This window comes from Miscanthus floridulus, chromosome 8, assembly GCF_019320115.1.
Source record: "Miscanthus floridulus cultivar M001 chromosome 8, ASM1932011v1, whole genome shotgun sequence".
In the NCBI taxonomy this organism is placed as follows: Eukaryota; Viridiplantae; Streptophyta; class Magnoliopsida; order Poales; family Poaceae; genus Miscanthus; species Miscanthus floridulus.
Window position 1 is genome coordinate 100,148,575 of NC_089587.1, and position 19,827 is coordinate 100,168,401.

Sequence of the window (19,827 nt, forward strand, 5' to 3'; positions counted from 1 at the left end):
TTGCTCTAGGCGGTTAAGCCTAAAAACGTGAGCACGAGGCTCCGATACCAATTGAAAGGATCAAGATGCCCAAGAGGGGGGTGAATTGGGCTAATTCAAAATTTCTTTGCAATAATTAAATCCTACGGTTAGCCCAATTAACCCCTTGTGCCTAGAAAGTGTTTCTAAGTGTTCTACCGCACAAAAGACTTGCGACCTAAATTTCAATCCTACTCTAGCATGGCAATTCTATGAATGTAAAGACAAGTATTGAATTGCTCAAAGTAAATGCTCAAAGTAAATGGAGAGAGAGAGAGAGGAACGCGGCGATGTTTTGCCGAGGTATCGGAGAGTCGCCACTCCCCACTAGTCCTCGTTGGAGCACCCGCGCAAGGGTGTAGCTCCCCCTTGATCCACGCAAGGATCAAGTGCTCTCTACGGGTTGATTCTTTGACACTCCGTCGCGGTGAATCACCCACAACCGCTCACAATGTGAGTTTGGTCATCCACAAGCTCTTCAGATGATCACCAAGCTCCCAATCACCACCAAGCCATCTAGGTGATGATGATTACCAAGAGTAACAAGCACGAACTCTCACTTGACCACGACAAGCCTAATGAGAAGGTAGATGCACACTTTGTTACTCTTGATCTTCACTAAGGAGGGCTCTCTTTGGGATTCTCAAATCTCAATCACCTCACTAGGACCTTGCTCTTCTTGGCACTCTCTAAGGTGTTTCTCAGCTGTTGGAATGAGCAAAAGTGCCCCCCACACGAGTGGAGGCTCTATTTATAACATGGACTGAAAAACAAACCGTTATGTGCCTCTGCGGGGTGACCGAACGCTCTGGTCATGTTAACCAGGCGCTCCGGTCAGTATACCCTGAACTCCAGTGTTTACAGTGTGACTGGACGCTGCCTCTCAGCGTCCAGTCACTTGACCTCTCAGCGTTCGGTCAAACCAGATGCAATCACCTTAGTCAAATGAACTGACTAGACCCTAAGCCAGCATCCGGTCAGACCGGAGCCAGCGTCCGATCAGTATTTGACCCTCCATTCACTTTCAACTCTCGATCATGTGTGAATGAAGTTTGTTCCATTAGATCTAAGGGCTATCTTGGAGCTACCTAGTGCTAGTTTGAACAAGTGTGCACCACACCTAACTCACTAGACTCACCTAGGTCAAGCTACCCGTCCATACCCCCCTTAATAGTATGGCCAAAGGAAAAACAAAGTCCTAAACTACTCTAAGTGTCTCTCCAACTCCAATCGATACTTAGAACTAGTCATCCTTAACCTTGCCGTCCATCCTTTGAAAACCGAAACGATTTCCATCGTAGGGGCATGACCACCTTGATTGCCCAATCGATCTCCATTACCATGACCTAACTTAATTGTCTCTGCAAAACACACGTTAGTCATAGTAATCTTGTATTGTCATTAATCACCGAAACCCAACTAGGGGCCTAGATGCTTTTAGTATGCAATGTAGCTTCTGTTGGTCTTAGCTGTTGTAAACTTTCATTATCTGTTGAATGTACCAGTGCCTGAAGTTGATGAATGGAATCTGAAAGTTTTTCAAATAATTTGTAGTGCCCAGCAAAGCATATTGACAGCGTGAATTCACAGGCATACTAAAAATGACAACAACATACTGACAATATTAATGACAGTAGCATTTCAGCTTGTTCAAATACTCAAGCATTACAGGCATTTAGTAATTCGACATCTAGAAAATAGGCCACTAACAGTACATCCAGTTCAAAGGCCATGACATGCATCCTATATCTAAACTAAGCATTATAGGCATCTAGAAATTCATCAATTCAGCTTGTTCTAGTTTCAAGCGTTACAGGCAACGTGAAATTCACAGGCCATAACAAAAGGCCATCACAGGCATTACATTACCAGAGACTACAAAATAAGTTCAAAGGCCATCACAACCATCACAGTCTCAAAGTCCATCAGAGATGAGGTCCATCGGGTTTCTCACAACCCTTGTTGGAGGAGCAGCAGCATCCTTTTTCTGCTTCTTTTTTAGTGGTGTTTTTTTTCTTCTTACGGGTTTTCTTCTTCTTTGGTGCTTTATTCTTCTTCACCTTTGTTGGGTTCTTCTTAACCCAATCTCCAATCCTATCTACACACCAGCCCTGACTGGCCATTTTCCCTTCTCTTAGCTTGGTGGTAGGACAATTGTGGTCAGCAGGAAGCTTTTTGATCTACAATAGCATAGGGTAAAAGAAAATGTTAACATAAAATAATACATCAAAAATCAAAAAATAAATGTTAACAGAGACAATGATACATCACAAATCAGAAAAGAAATGTACCTGTATAGTTTTCTTATCAAAAATGGTAGAAGCATGTATGCGCCAAGGGCATCCCTCAGCAGCACACTTTGCTATGAACCTTTGCTTGTCAATTTTGTAACCAGGAGCAAGCTCAAACCTAGTCTTCACAGCATAATGTCTTAATGCTTTCCTTAATGCAATGATATCAGGAAACAGCTCCCCTTCACAATCTTCGGGTTCTCAGGGTCATGCAATACATTTATCTCTAGAGGATTAGCATCATCCACCTCTGCCTCAACATGGACAAAGTCATCAGATGGATCAGCAGTAGCATGAGTGTTAGCATTGTCAAATGGTTGTGGCTGTGCAAACTCAGTAAGTGGCGCTTCATCATACATGGCCTCATCATCAAGTCCCACGTATTCTTCATCGTTATCAAAGATATCTGGCTCTCTAGCTGCCTCTCTATCTGGCTCTAACTCATTAGCCACCTCTGGATTCTTAGGAGCAACACATGGCAAGGTTGATGGCTCAGTACCACCACTAATGGGTTATTTAGGCATGTTAGCATCATGAGTGCCTAATTCTGCTGCATCGTCAGGAGGAACCACACAGAGAGGCTCCAGTGCATCAAACTCATGTTCCACACAAATTAAACTATCAAATACACCTACTATAACCTGGTAGGTCATCTCCTCCTTATGCATTCAAACAAATCAACCATCTATATCTCATCAACTAGTCTGACATCCTCATTCAATCTTTTGTCAAAGAACCAAATAGTGGGTGTCTGGTTAGTGCACAGATTTATTTCAGTTGCCAGATGTTTCAATAGCAAGTCTAGTGTCAGTGACCCATACTCCACATCCCACTTAAACACTCGGCCTTTTGTGTATGATTTCCTACCAGTCAAGCCTTTGGAAGCAAAAGCTTCGACTTTAACCTCTAGCGCAAACATCCCAGCCCTAAGAAGCAGTAAATTCATCCCCAAATCAAAGTGCATACATGCACAAATCATCAGAATAGCAACTAATCGCCAACTGTGTTGACCACATGGAGACGAAGGATGCAGAAAGGGTACCTGTTGCCACTGTCCTCCATCGTCGCCGGAGCAGTGGACGAGCACGGAGGCGCTAAGCCTGAGCTCCCTGCCATCAGGGTGCCTCCATCACCTCTAGTGGACGCGAGGTTAGGGTTTGTCTCCGTCACCACCACCTCCAATCGCCGTCGCCAACCACGCCTCGATTCACCGCCACCGCTCACGCCTGGTTCACCGCAGAAAGAGCTGGGGTTAGGGTTTGGTCAGAGGGATGAAGGGAGAAGAATGGACGGTGGCGTGGGCGTGCGGCAGAGAAGGGGAAGAATGAGGAAGAGTGCGAGAGAAGAACGGGGGCGGCAGAGAAGAACGGGGGCGTGCTGCTCAGCCTTATCCTCTCGTATAGGGACAATACGGGCCCATACAAAAATACCGCACCTGCTGGTGGGCCTAGCTATGCTCTAGACGTAGAAAAGGGCAAGGGTGAGGGGGGAGCAGAATAGTAATGACAAGTTTTCAATAAAAAGAATAGTAATGGCGTTTTTCAAAACTTGAGAAATTGTAATGGCAAGAATCCAAATAACCCTAAAGCAAAAGGCTGTGAAGTATTCTTTTCATCTCAAAATAAATGTCATTCTTATTTTCTGAGGAGTCAAACTTTTTTAACTTTGGCCAAATATGTAAAAAATATTAACATTTATACTACATAATTAGTATTATTGGATAGATCGTTGAATCTGTTTTTATACTCCCTCCGTTCTAAATTATAAGTCGCTTTGATTTTTTTTTGATATATTTATTTTGCTATGTATCTAAATATAATTATGTCTAGATACATAGCAAATTATATGTATAAAAAATTAAAGTAACTTATAATTTAAAATGGGAGGAGTAATAAACTTATTTAAAAATATAAATATCCTTAATATTTTAAAAAAAAAATCTAATTAAATTTAAGAAAGTTTGACCAACACGGAACCACATTTTAATGGAGCCAGGAGAAGACAGCTCCCACGGCCCTGACAGCTCCCACGCCCCTCGGCTCCTCTCTCTCCCTACTCCCGACCTAGAGCGGCCTCGCCAGGCAGGCAGAAGTAAAGATGGCAACGAGGCCCCGATACCCGATACCCGACGGGTATTTGATCCATTAGGGGACGGGGACGGGATCATATCTTTACCTGTGGGCATCTAAATGGGCAAGAATCCGTCCCCGACGGGTATAGCGGGTACGGGAACATTCCATGTTTACCCGTCCCTGTTACCCGTTGGGGAACCCGACCATTTGAGCTGTCATGCGAGTATTAGGCCCAAAGAAGCTCAACATAGGTATTTTGGCCCAAATCTGAACAATCATATATATAGTTTGTGTGTTCTAGGAACCCTAGTTCAATTTTTCCTCACCATCTCCACCAGCAGCACAAGCACGCCTACCTCACGAGCGCCCGTGCCTCTCGCTTCCTCAGTTCGGTCTCTCTGCCACCTTTGCTCGTCCTCCTCGCAACCTTACTCCTTCTCCTCGGCATCTCCGAGACTCCGACATTTATACCTGGGTGAAGAAGAAACATCTCCGATTGCAAAGCTGCGACCCCAAGTGTCCTTGTTTATCGGGTATTCGGGTATCTGTTACCCGACCGATGCCCGACGGGTACGGGGATGGACAAGAATCTATACCCGAGACAGTTAACGAGATAAAGATAGAACGAATTCTTCATAGCGGAGAAGAGAACATTCCGACGATACCCGACTGATACATCGTGTTGCCATCCTTAGGCAGAAGTGTCAGCATCGCAGTACCGCGACCACACCGAACACCGAACACCGAAGCTACAAAGCTGCACTGCAGTCCGTACACAACCACAGGCCCGTAGCAATATATAGCACGACCGCTGGCATACAGTACTACACCAGAGTTTTTTTTAGAGGATACACCGCATATTTAGGTGCTATTTGTGCGTTGAATTAATAGTTAGCTATAATAATTAACTCGATCCAAATAGATCTAGTTAATAGTTTAACTAATTATTCTCTCCAGCCTAGATAATAAGTAAATTTCTACAAATTTTAAAACAGATTTAGGGCACTGGCAAGAAATCTGTTATTTATTTGGGACAAATTTGAATTCTTAAAAAATTATTTGTTTGAGACGGAGTAGTTGAATACTAACAAACAACTATTTTACTAGCTAAACTAAAATAACTACTATTAGCTATGAACTACGGAGTATTAGCTAGCTAACTATTAGCGGTTAATGATCCAAACAAGGCCTTAACATCTAACCGTACAAAATCCGAGATTATTTGACCTAGGGTTAATCCAACGGTTTCACACAATGACACAAACACAATGGGTCAAACTGCCGGAGGAGAGGAAGATCGCCTGGAAATCTTCCCAAACGCTCCGTCCGAACGCTAGGACAGGAGCCGCCGAGCGCCATCTAATTTTCCCTTGATGGGCCTTACCACCTCTCGTGGCCCACTGACAATATACATGTTCATGCATTCCCGAGGGAGGTCTGAGTATGCGTTCGGGTTTGTTTCTCTACAGATTCGGTGGATTGTTTTATTTTATTTTTCCTTTTCTTTTTATTTCTTTTCCTTTTTCTTTCTGCTCTTACATTTCCCCATTTTTATTTTATTTTTTATGTGGTTTTTATTCGTCTTTACATTTTTTTATATTTTTTCTCTTTATTTTATTTCCTTTTACTTTTACTATAATTATTATTTCCTTTACTTTATCTTTATTTTCAGGTCTTGCTCTTTTTCGTTTTGTTTCTTTTCCCTTTCTCTTGCTATTTATTTTTCTGTAGATTTTCTTAATTGTTTAGTTTAAATTTTTATTCTTTTTTTATTTTACTTTCATGAGATACTATGATGGTCACATAGTATACACGTGATGTTCAACAATGTACTTTTGTTTATTCACACAACATATTTGAAAGATCACTCAACATTTATCTTGATAAGTGCCTTGATATTAATGGGTACTTTGTTGAATTCTAAATTCAATATATTCTAAGGCATGAAAACAGTAAGGCTAAGATGTAGGCTCAACAAGCATCAAACTTTGACGTTAGAGGACACAATTTTCATAACAAAGAAAAGTCGGTGCAAAAGAATCGAACTGTAGCTGGTCAGCTAGAACCGAGCAGGCCGGTTTTCTCCGTGTACTTCACAGAATCTACCATACTCCACATTTCTTATGTGTTGAGTGCATTGGTATGAATTTACTTCGAGGTTTGCTAGTATCAAGTGGAGTCTCTCTGATTAATAACTTTTGCAAACATCATATTGCACTCTTTTCTTTGTATGAGTTTTCCTTTGGGGTTTCTCATATAAAAGTTATCATATCATCCATTTCCCCCACAGGGGTTTTGGGTGGATGATATTGGGACATAAGATGCATTGTACTCTTTTCTTTCTGTGAGTTTTTCATTTATGATTTCTCATATAAAGTTTTTCATGAGGCGATATCCACACAAAGGTATATGCTATATCATCTACTTTCCCCACCGGGGGTTTTGGACGATGATATTTGAAGCATATTGACCATATAAAATAAGTTATTATGTAGCCACCTCCATTTACGATAATTTTATATACTAATTTACGATAATGTCAATACATATTTACGATAGTTGGGTTACTATAACACATGGAGATATTTACCATAACGTTATAGTAAACCACTTAGTAAGAAGTTACTATAATCTCGTAAATTAACATAGTAATTATCGTAACTCAAAGTGGCTACAGAATAAGTTATTTTATAGCTAGCTACAGACTAGTAGTTCTATATATATATATATATATATATATATATATATATATATATATATATATATATATATATATATATATATATATACACACACTGTTTAATGAAAATATAGACGATTTGCATCACTCGCTGTGTCTCTCGCTTTCTACTCTTAACACGATTACCTGTCTTGTAGTTTGAGGTTGAATTCTAGGCTCCCTCAGGGAAGTTGAAACAACCTTTCCTTTCCTTTCCTTTCCTTTCCTTTCCATGTAACAACGAATAAGGGAAGCAGTTTGGTTAGATTAGTAGTAAATGCCTTTCCATTTTACACAACCATTAGGCCCTGTTCGGTTGTTGTTAAAATCAAATGGATTAGTGGGGATTGGTAGGGTTGAGGAAGAACTTAACTTGTAGGGGATTTAATACTCCCAAATCCCTCTCAAAATTCCCTTGGTTCTGGGATCAAACGAACAGGCCACCCTCACTCCACTGTCCCTTGTCTTCGTGCAACAGATGAAAAACTACAGGATGGAGCCGTCACGCACAGCTGCATCCGGAACCTCTGTAAATAACAACAGTTCAAGCTATACAATAGAATAAAGAAATGTAGGGAGATCTAACTTCCCAAGAGATGACAGAACCTATGAGCAAATGCCACATCACTGCGTTTGGAAAAGAAACGAGAATATTGCTTTATTGCTACAAATCTTTCGCTTCTTATTGTGTGACTCAGCTCGATACTGATACACTGTTTGGATGATCTACTACTACTAATATACTCGATAACAACTCGGTGATTGCTGAATGTGATACACAGATAAAACTTTGGGTGCCTATACCACATTATACAAGGGGTCAATCTCCAAAGAGAAGGAAAAAAAGGCCTTCCCTTCTAGTTAATCAGATAAACCAGCCTTGCTCCTCAAGTGTTCCTTGAAATCCATGATATCGCCTTCCCACCTAGTCACTGCCTGATTCTCACAAACCCAGATCTCATGAGCGACCTGGTTGATCAGCCTGAAGTCATGGCTCACCAGGACCAGACCGCCGTCCCACTCATTCAGCGCCTCCGCTAGGGAGTCAATGGTCTCGATATCAAGATGGTTCGTCGGCTCATCCAGCAGCAGTAGCTGCGGCTGCCTATATGCCAGCCACGCAAAGATGACACGGCTCCTCTGCCCGTCCGACAGGTTCCTCATCGGCATCACCTGAGCCTTCCCTGACAGCCCAAACTTACCGACTGCAGCTCTCATCCTCTCTTCTTCGTTTCCAGGGTATTCCTTCATCATGTATTGCAGGGCTGACATGTCCAGGTCCAGCTTCTCTGCCAGATGCTGATGGAACTGTGCGATGCGCAGGTGATTGTGCCGCCTCACCATACCGTCCAATGGAACCAGCTCACCAGTCATGAGCTTCAGAAGAGTGCTCTTCCCTGCCCCATTTGGACCAACCAGTGCAATCCTAGAGTCCAGATCAACACCAAAGTCAAGCTTCTTGTACAAGAGATTATCCGGTGTGTACCCAAACGTGACCTCGACAAACTGAAGCACTGGTGGTGGAAGCTTGCCAACGTTTGTGAAGCGGAAGACCAGTATTTTGTCCCTAACAACCTTCTCGGTGAGCCCACCACGCTCCATCTTTGCAAGAGTTTTCTCCTTGCTCTGAGCCTGACGTGCAAGCTTTGCTGACCCATGGCCAAACCGTGCAATGTACTCCTTCATTGATGCAATCTGCTCCTGCTCCCACTTGAACTGCTTCATCTGATTCTCTTCAAGCTCGGAGCGGGTCTGAACATACTGGTCATAATTCCCAGTATATAACTTGAGCTTCTTGTTCTGCATATGGATGATGTTAGTGCACACACCATTCAGAAAGTCCTGGGAGTGCGATATGACAAAAGTATACGGTCAAATTTCTTTAGCGTCTCTTCCAACCAGACACAAGCCTCAAGATCTGCAAATTAACATAAAAGAAATTAGTCCAGCGGAGCAACAGGTTCACTAAAACAGGGCCTTGAGAAATCTTTTTGCAGGTCCTTGGGACTTCAATAACAAGTTTTTGATTGTTCTACAGACTACAGGTATAACATATGAATGCCATTAGGAAACAAAATTGGTGGGCTGAAGTCATTTATACCAACAGGATATGCAGCACTGGCATCACGTTGTGTGATACATTAGAAAAAAGGGTACAGCAATTGACATGATATCGAACAGGCTTATCTTTGGATGAACTCAGCTACTTACATTAGAAACCAAGTTGTTTATCAGTGACATCCATATACACATGAGTATAATAATACATAGAAGATGCAGATCGTTGTGCACATGAATATTTGTAGTATTTAGTAGGTTTCTAGTTCACAAAAGCTACCAGAAAAATCCACATAGATCTTGGTTTTCTACTTCAGCAGTTATCATCCATTTTAGAATTTAAGAGTCTTACCTAGATGGTTCGTGGGCTCATCAAGCAAAAGGATTGTTGGATTCATGAACAGTGCTCTAGCCAAAGCAATCCTCATTCGCCAACCACCAGAAAAATCTCGAGTTTTCTTTGCTTGCATTTGCTTGTTAAAACCTAAGCCAAATAATATCTCAGCAGCACGCTTTTCAGCAGTTGATGCATCAATCGCTTCTAAACGCTCATATACACGATCCAAAGCATCACCACCACCATCATCCTAAAAATGTGAGCAATCATAATACATGTTACTAGGTTAGGACATTCTCCAGCATCATCAAGTTATAATTTGCAAGAGCAGCACAGCAGAATATATACAAGACTAGAGAAAGGTGTAAGACAACAAATGTGAGGAAGTTCAAGAGGTGACCTGTGCAGCCAAAATCTCCGCCTCCTTTTCCAACTTCACTCTTTCTTCGTCACAACTAACAACAGCTTGTAGCGCAGACATGTCTGAAGCCTCGATCTCATGGGTGAGATGGTATATGTCCATGTGTTCAGGTATAGGGAGCTCCCTGCAGCCTATCGCTGTGAGCAGAGTAGATTTTCCACAGCCATTTAGGCCGAGCAAACCATAACGCCTGAGACCAATTAAAACCGTCAATGACGTGCTCGGGCAGCGCACTTGGTCGTAACCCGTAACGGAATGGCTATAAGTGATGGCATTATATGTCTAGTTGTCTACCTCCCATAGTTGAGCTCCAACTCAGAATCTACAATAAGGTCGTGGCCATGAAACGTTAATGAAAGAGACTCTATCTGCAACATGCAAAAGATCATATTAGGTGTCACTAGGTGGTCAGTAAGAAATGAACTACTAAAAAAGCATGGGTTGAGGGATACTGTTATTTGTGGCAGCGAAACCTGGAACCTGTATTTCGTTGCACACTGAGCCATTTTATAGTGGGGATAAAGAATTAATCCGATGATCCAACTTCATGTGGAACATCAGAGAGATAGGGCGAAAGGAAGGTTTGACAACACAGAAGACGTCAGTATTTACAAATTCGGCTGCCTAGGCACCGCCCAGACACCTGGCTAGCTGTGAGTTATTTTTTACAATACTGAAAACCCAGAGAAAATAGTTCACCAGCCTACTTTTTGCCAAAATGAATTATGAAGTTGCAATTCGCTCCCTGCAGAAGGGGGGGAAAAACTCCCCTATCATAACAAAATGGATGGATCGGGCAGAACAGGGATGCTCACGTGGATATCTCTGGAGAGCGGGTGGGAGGCGAGGACGCCGGTGCAGGTGCGATCGGAGAGCTTGAGCGCGGCGACGGCATCGACGGCCTTAGCGGCGGCAGAGGAGGAAGATGAGGAAGGGGCCGGGACCTTGGCTCCCCTCTTGGCTGCGGCGGCCGCCTTCTTCTGCGCGGCCTTCTTCTTGCTGGCGTCCGACACCATGGTGAGGAGGATGGGGAGGGTGAGGCGGCAGCGGCCTGATGAAGAAGCGGGGAGAAGAATCGGGAAGGTCGGAGAGGGACGACAGCGCGGCACACCTCCACCAGACCAGGATTGTGGGAATGTGAAGCAGACGGCAGGCGAAGATGGGGAACCTCAACTCTACTCGTGATGTCCTCCTGACACTTGTCAGTGTCCTTTCTACTTGGGCTACTGGGCTTCTCCTCTCCGACGGGCCGATACGGGCCTTTTGCCTCTCGCAGAGGCATGTAATGCAAGCCTTTCCGTCTTGGGCTATCCATATTCCATAAACTCCACAATGCAAGACCACAACGCCACTCAACCACATTTAACGTTTATTTTTTATATAATAAAGAAAAAGGAGGCAATGTGTGTGGTATATATACGATAGTACAGTGCTTTTACAGGCTAGCCTGAAAAAGGAGAATCTGTGCTGCGACTGCTTAATGCTGCCTTAGCTTGTCAACTACGCCAGAAAAGGTAGCATTAATTCTGAGATCCGCAACGTCTCCATCATTTAAGGGTTTGTTTGGAACTTGTATCTACCTTAATTCATATGTATTAGAGTGAATTGAAATAAAATAACTTTTAAGCTAATCCACTTCAATGCATATGAATTGAGATTAATACGAGTACCCCAACAAGGACTAAGAGTATATGGCGCAAAAGCACAATGCACATCCATACTTGCATTGCTTCGACTAGAAATATAACTCTATTAAGCATATGTTTAGTCTATTATTTACTAATATAGTTAGCTAGCTAATACTCCCTCTGTCCTAAATTATAGGTCATTTCGGCTTTTCTAGGTACATAGTTTGCTATTGCTATGCACCTAAATATAGGATGTCTAGAAATATAATAAAAGTTGTGTATCTAAAAAGATAAAACAACCTATAAATTAGAACGAATGGAGTAGCTATTAACTATTAGCTAGCTAAATATGTTTGTATTATGTGGTTGGCACCCGTCATCGACCCCAAACTTATTAGAACTAATAGTCAGTACGTAGCCCCTTAGCTAATATAATGGAAGTGCACGAAATTATTGAATGCTTATATAAAAGCGAAGCATGGAGGGTGTAATATAGTTACTAGTTAAGTAGCCCTCAAGATAGACTAATTAAAGGGGAATCTATCGAATCGATAAATCAAAAGTGATTACTGATGGTACATGAAAAGTGCAGTGCACTTTATATTGTTAATTGATTGATGGACGCACGAGAAAGACAAAGCAGGCAGCTAGCTTAACGAAGTAAAGCGTACAACTAACAACTAATAAAATGTAGGCGCAGGAAAGAAGAACAATCAGGGGACGGATCGGAAGCGGGTGAGCCGGCTCACATGCAGCCCAGGGCCAATGCCAGCCGTGAATAAAAAGTACCCCCTCCTTCTTTGCAATAAGATACTAGGGACTTTTAGTTTTAGTTCAAATTATATTAAGTTTGACTATTTATTGAAAAAAAAACAATAATATTTGTCATAACAAATTAGCATCATTCGGTATATTATGAAATATATTTCTATATGTAATTTACCTCTTTGTTATATATGGTAGATGCCAATACTATTCTTTACATACTTTTGATCAATTTAACACCATTTGACTTTTAGAACAAATTAAACTTTTTTTATATTTTAGGGTAGAGGGAGCAAGTGAACACGACCTTACGAGTCAGTCGCTTCTGTGCATTGCGTTGCATTGTCGGGCACGCATCATGCACAATGCTTGTAATTAATATATGCTACTAGTGACGTGCGACACTGCTAGTGGGTGATAATATATGTAAATACTACCCAGTGAGAGTGGGCTCTTAGTGCTCGTCGTCTCATCAATCAGGCCTTAACTAGTTTATTTATTTGTACTACATACTGCACTAAACAATCATGTGTGAGTACGTAAGATCGATATGGAATAATATACACATGGCAGATGGAAGGGATCAGGAGGTGCCTTCTTCGTCGTCAGATCATCAGTTTATATTAACAAACAAAGGCAGTTTCAGTTAGTGCTAACTGCTATGAATGACAAGACAAACCAGAAGCATATACATGAAACCGCATGCTAGGACGTGGAAGAACCGTGCATGTATCAGCTCAAAATAAGCAATATAAGCAAGCGGCGGCGTGCATTATATATATAAGTACTGAATTAATTGGCACTATAATATTAATCGGCATTATAACAAAACACTGTTGTCCCGTGATTCATGGACGGACCTCACCTGCTGAAGAAGATAGATTGATTCCTTGAGACTATATATTTCTTGATTGATTTCTTCTATTGTAAAGCCGGCCGGCCACGCACTTTTGACTTACCAGAGAGTCAACATGTACCGACGTCAAGATAGATATGTTTTATTTCAGTTATAGATCTTTTTTAGTAAAATAAACATTTCACGGTACATGAAAACCGCATGATAGTGCTGCGGCCGTTGCAGACCATCACTTTTGAGAAACTAGAGAAAGACTGCAAATAAAACCTATGGCTGAGAAGTCAGTAACAGCGTGCTAACAAAGCCCAGAATTAGCAATGGAAGATGTGAGTAACTTAGATGAAAACTAAAAGATGATCTATTACCATGCATATGTAGATAATTTGGATACAAATTTTGGGTTTTATTAACTCTAGAGAGATTGTCTTTCATAATGGAATCTGTTGGTAATTTAGGAGCAGATATAGGAGGTTACTTAATGCTTTATAATAGTAGAGGTGGGTAATTTTTTTTTTTACCGAAGTCAGCAGGGGAAACCCCATTATTTCAGGTCAGTTTAAATTCGCTTCCACGGGGAGTCGAACTCAAACCTGCTGGATACTACTCAGGTGCTCTAATCACTAAGTTAGAGGCCCTTTGGCGTAGAGGTGGATAATTGTTAGAGGAAGAGGATAGATTGAACAATTATAAGAGTCCCTTAAATAATGGCATTAGTGTTTCTGATTTTATGATGATTTTCTAACTTTTTTTTCAAACACAGCTTTTGAGGATTAACACGGAGACTACTTTAGGATCTGCAATTAGTAATAGAGTAAGATAATACATTCGAGTGTCTTGCAAATGGCTTTAAGCCTTCCTGCCAGCTCCATCCAGCTGCAGAAAGAGCATGCCACATCATATTGCATGCTGCTACAGGACAGGATGACAAACTAAAGGAGGATACAGATCGAGTTAATATGATTAATTATGTAACTGAGATATCGTCGATGATGGTCATCACTTTTTTTTTTTTTTTTTTTTTTGTAAGGCTCGTTGCATGATTGATCATCGTACAAGCAAGGTAAGCTAAGCAACCACTGAACATCTTTGGATCGATCGTTTCCTAATAAAGCATCGTACCGGGACGATCTCATCTACCGGCGCCTAATAACTATAATTATGCTCGATCATGCTTTAATTTACACATCTGACAGAAACGAAAAGCAAATTAAAGCTAGAAATGATATAGATGCTTTCACGATGAAAAAGGTACATGTATTGTTTGATTGATTAAAAGAAGCTGCAAATCCTTCTTCTGGAATGTACACCCTTTGTCCTGGAATTTAAGGAATCTAAAATTATCTTAAATCAAACTATACAAATTTTAACCAAATTATAGATAAGGGTATTAATTGTCATGTTCGTTTGGATGATAAGTCATGGTTGAAAGTATTGTTGGCTGATTTGTTGTGAGAGAAAAATATTGTTCGTTGACTGAAAAGTACGGCTTATAAGCCAAGCGGACAGGGCAAATATCTATCACATCAAAGACATAAATTATGATGGTAATTTGATGTCGTAAATATTATTCTTATTTTCTACAATTTTAGTCAAAATTAATATAGTTTGACTTAGCACGAACATAAATCCTTATACTATCATGCTATTAGAAATAGCATGGACCCATATCTCTTTTTAAAGAGGTCTGAAGCTGAGGTTTTGTTTTCCCTTTATCTAAAACTGAAATAGCATAGACACCGTTGTTCTCTTTTTGTACCTGAATAAATAGTAGCAAGTTTAGGACAAATTAGTATGATAGAGAAAAGATCATACTCCTTTCATTAATTAGCCTGTTCGTTTGTTGGTTTTAGCCAGGGCTTATCAGTCAGCCAACAGTGTTTTCCTTTCACAACAAACCAGCATCAGCCGGACTTATCAGCCCAGAAACCAACCAGCGAACAGGCCGAATAATTAAAGTAGTTGCACACTGATCACTGATTATTTCAAAAGCACACTAATTATGGCATTTAGGGCGCGTTTAGTTCCGGAAATTTTTTGCTTTTGGCTACTGTAGCACTTTCGTTTTTATTTGGCAAAAATTGTCCAATTATGGACTATTTAGGCTTAAAAGATTCGTCTCACGATTTCTCGGCTAACTGTGTAATTAGTTTTTTTTTTTCCGTCTACATTTAGTACTCCATGCATGTGCCGCAAAATTTGATGTGACAGGGAATCTTGAAAATTTTTGAGTTTTGGCTTGGAACTAAACGGGGCCTTAGTACACACATCTAACTAAAGAAACTTACAATACTGGATTTAGAGATGGGAGGGGTGCAGTAAATGCGAGGAGACTTTGGAAAAATAAATGGACCGGTAGACATTTAACCTCTTAGAGATTGATTTATTTGTGACAAATGGTTTTGCCAATTTGTTTGGAGACTGGACTATTAATTTTTATATTATTTATTTAAATTTTGCATTTATTTATTGTGTCTTGCAGAAATTATTTATTTTTATCTTTCTTTCCAACCTGTATGAAAATTAAATCGCTAGTTTTCTTGAATTTATTATCCCAAATTTAATATTTGTTAACTGTATTAGGCATGAATTTTTTTGGTCGTAAAAATTGAATGGCCTAGGGTTTTTTCAGTTCATATGGTGATTATAACTGTATCAGACATGGACAAGTTTTATCTGAGGCGTTAGATCATCATAAATCCAACATTGTAGCTTCTTTTTTCTAAACAGCCACGTACTAGTAATTTCTAAGCCAACTTGACGAACGTTGTGTCCTCTTTCGAAGCCATTAATGAGGCAACACAATAACATTCATCATATAAAAGCAATTATATACTCAACAACAGTGAGTACCACTGACACACTCTCTCTCTCTGGGACACGCGATGATTAATTAAGTATGAATGAGAAGGAGAGCAGGTAATTCGTTAGGGACTACTCCTGTATACCTGCACGCTCGCTTTCTGGTACAATATTATGGCAGCTAAGTGGCTTATGCTTTAGGCTGATCTTCTATGAGAGGGAAAAAATACTGTTCATTTGCTGAAAAGTATTAGGGCTTGTTTAGATTGTAAATTTTTACGATCTAGACACTGTAGCACATTTTGTTTGTATTTGACAAACTTTGTCTGATCATGGACTAATTAGGCTCAAAAGATTCGTCTCGTGATTTACAACCAAACTGTATAATTAGTTATTTTTTTACCTACATTTAATACTTCATGCATGCGTCTAAAAATTGATGTGATGAAAAAAGAGCGAAAAAACTTAGAATTTAGTCAAAAACTGGTTCAGAACATGCCCGCCGCTATCTGTGCGTAGCAATTACAGTACTGGGTGGAGCGAGGTCGATGATGGGCGATGGCAGGACATGTCGTGTCGCGTACTTCCATGCATAGATATCTATTGTTTTTGTTTTTTGAAAAACAATTTTAACTAAATATATATTAAAAATATTAATATTTATGATACATAATTAGTATCATTAAAAAGATCTTTAAATCTAGTTTTTAATGAATTTATTTAAAAATATAAATATTATATATATTTTTTATAAATCAAGCTAAACTTATGACATATACCAACAGTGACAGTTATTTAGCGACGGAGGAAGTAGCCACACAGAGTCGCTGTACCTGCGGCGACAATCAACCTTTTAGTTGATAAATGATGGATGGATGCTGCTAGCTTGGAGTCCTCGCTACGTCCGCTTGAACTATTTTTTAGCTAATGAATAGTATTTTCCTCCTGTAATATATTTTTTTCGGTTTTCTAAAACAAGTTGTTTTGGACATCGACGTGGTCTTTAAGAAATGACTTTGACTGCAACTTTTTACTATAAAATATTTATAAAATATAGTCAATATATACTTTTATGAAACTACATTAGGAGATGAATCTACTTACATCACTTTCATATTTTCAAACTCAACCCCAAAAAAGTTATTTATAGTCAAAGTTTAAATGTTTGACTTAAGACAACCTCAAAACGACTTGCTTTAGAGAATCGGAGGAAGTATTAGTATAAGCTAAATTTCAACACAAACGTTTAACCCATGGATCATGGGCTCATGGCGCCGTCAGATGAGTAGGAAGTTAGGTACGGTACGGGCTAACGGGCAGATAAGAAAACGATGTTTTGCTCAAATTTCCAGCACTTATTTACGGCTAATTGCAGGTGCATGGTTCGCTTGCTGTACAAACAACCCGACTACTCAAGACGTAAGTGGGTACAGCGTACTGTACGGTCGGACCGATTATTACTGCTATTTTGCTAGCTTAGGGGTACACGTTGTATTGGTTGCTTTGGGCAGCGCTACAATAACACCTAATATTTGGTATCTTCTCATTTAACCTTTAGAGTTCAATACATATTTGGTATCTTCTCTAACAACAGGACTAAAAAAAGAATCTTTTCTACAAATGGATTTACAAAAGATATGATGCTCATATTTGGGTTGTGTCTATCAAGTAACCCAAAATGAGTCTCTCGTATAGATAGTCTGTTGGAGGCTGATTTTGGGTCTCTGTTACCCATTTTAGGTTTTTGTGTCTATATGGGTCTCTTGTTGGAGACAGTCATACATTTCGTCCCGGCTCCATCCCACCCAGCATCTGGGGTGTATTGCAGGCTAGGACACGCCGCACACGCGGCAATTTCTTCCTGTATACTTCCTCCGGTTTTCTAAAGAATATCGTTTTGAGGTTGTCTTAAGTCAAATATTTTAAACTTTAACTACAAATAAATTCTTTTGAATTGAGTTTGAAAATATAAAAGTGATGTAAGTAGATTCATCTCAAAACGTAGTTTCATAAAAGTATATATTAACTATATTTTATAAACATTGTATAGTAAAAAGTAACGGTCAAAATTGTTTTTTAAGACCGTATTGCTGTCCAAAACGACATTCTTTAGGAAATCAGAGGGACTACTCCTATGGTACATATTGGGGGTACGGTGTTGTCGTAACTTATGCACGCAATGGAAAACACTGTTTGTACCATTTTCTCCCATAACAAATTAGCAGAAGTCAAAGTTATAAGAGAAAAACACTCTTCGTTCACTAAAAAAACACTACTAAAGTAGCGCTGCACAACATGCCATTTTACGTCTTTTTGCACCATCAGCACGTGTATAACATGGGCAACACTGGCCCGGCAAGACGGTGCAACTGTTGTTGCCAGTATGAAACCATAGCATGTCTTTTTTTTTAACCTTTACCACCGACCATATATGGTTGGACTCGGTCCCGCCCACTTTTGGTTGCAGGAATGTTCAGTTGAACTTATCTGGAACCGTATTTTTCTCTCGTAGCGGATCAGTATCAGCATCAGCTCAGAAATCAATCGAAATCACTGGCGTCCACATTGACAAAAGACCAAGATGCTGCCTCTTTCCCCTTCCTCTGGGCTCCGCTGACTGCCGGCGTGCACGTATCTGTGTAAATAAAAATACAGTATGTACTCCGTGTGAATGCAACGACTCCAATGCAGGGGCACTGGGACAGGCGGTCCGGTTGTCCGCGGCTCCGCCGTCCGCGTGAGCATCGGAGCGCAAAGCTTTCCTCGCTGCAGCTCTGCAGCCTGCAGGTCAACCCGACCCGACCATGCGGCCTCGCTGCTGCAACAGCTGCGTGCTTTGCTTGTTCGGTTCAATGAACAATGGGAAAGAAAGGCAAGGGCCTGACTTTCGCGGCCGCACGCATGCACGACGATTGGATTGGCAGCGTTTTGGGCGCCGCGCGCTACATCTCGCTTCTCTTCATCGTCGTCACTCATCACTTCATCAGTCGGGTTCGGGCGCATCGGGGGCCTCGTGGTCGTGGCTTGGAGGAGAAGGATCTATCGCTCCAATAACCTCCGCGACTCCAACTAATCGTGTCATCGAGTGCCGACCCCGTCGGTGCCCTGCTCCTCCTTGTTTTCCGCCCTGTCTGTCGGAGATTCATCAGTCGAGACGTGCTCATGTTCAGATGTTCCCTCTCAAAATATCAAATTTTTTAAGATTTTTCGTCACATCGAATTTTTGGACGCATGCATGAAGTATTAAATATAAATAAAAAATAAAACTAATTACACAGTTTAGACGAAATCCACGAGACAAATCTTTTAAGCCTAATTAGACTATGATTAGACACTAATTGCCAAATAACAACGAAACTACTATGGTGTCATTTTGCCAAAAATTTTAGCATCTAAACCGGCCCCTAGTCAAAGGGTACAGCCCTATCCTCTGGCGGAGTATATCCGTACAGTTACCTTGTACCACAAGATAAGATTAGACTCGTAACAAGCCACCAAGAATCCTAAATTTCAGATATTCCGGAACACTATAGGATGAAAATGACGGATCCAGAAAAATGTATAGGCCGAACAGAGAGCTAGACCAGCAAAGCTTTCGTAGCTCAAACGTCTAGAGGAAACTCAAGGGGCTCCGTGGACACAACAGTGTGGGTGTGGGGACTCACCCGCCCCACTGCTGTAAACAAATACCATTCACTGCCAATTTCTAATCCTAAGCCTTGTTTAGATTGTAAATTTTTGTAATCTGGATACTGTAGCACGTTTCGTTTGTATTTGACAAACTTTGTCCGATCATGTTGTCGGTGTTTCGGACCGGGGGGTCCTCAACCGACTAGTGAATTTGTTCTGCGTGCTCCCGATTC

General features: G+C 40.8%; 1 pseudogene; it reads right to left on the reverse strand.

The window, feature by feature from the left end:
• Window positions 1–7,732: 7,732 nt before the first annotated feature.
• Window positions 7,733–10,965, reverse strand: LOC136477074 (ABC transporter F family member 1-like; annotated as a pseudogene).
• Window positions 10,966–19,827: the final 8,862 nt, after the last annotated feature.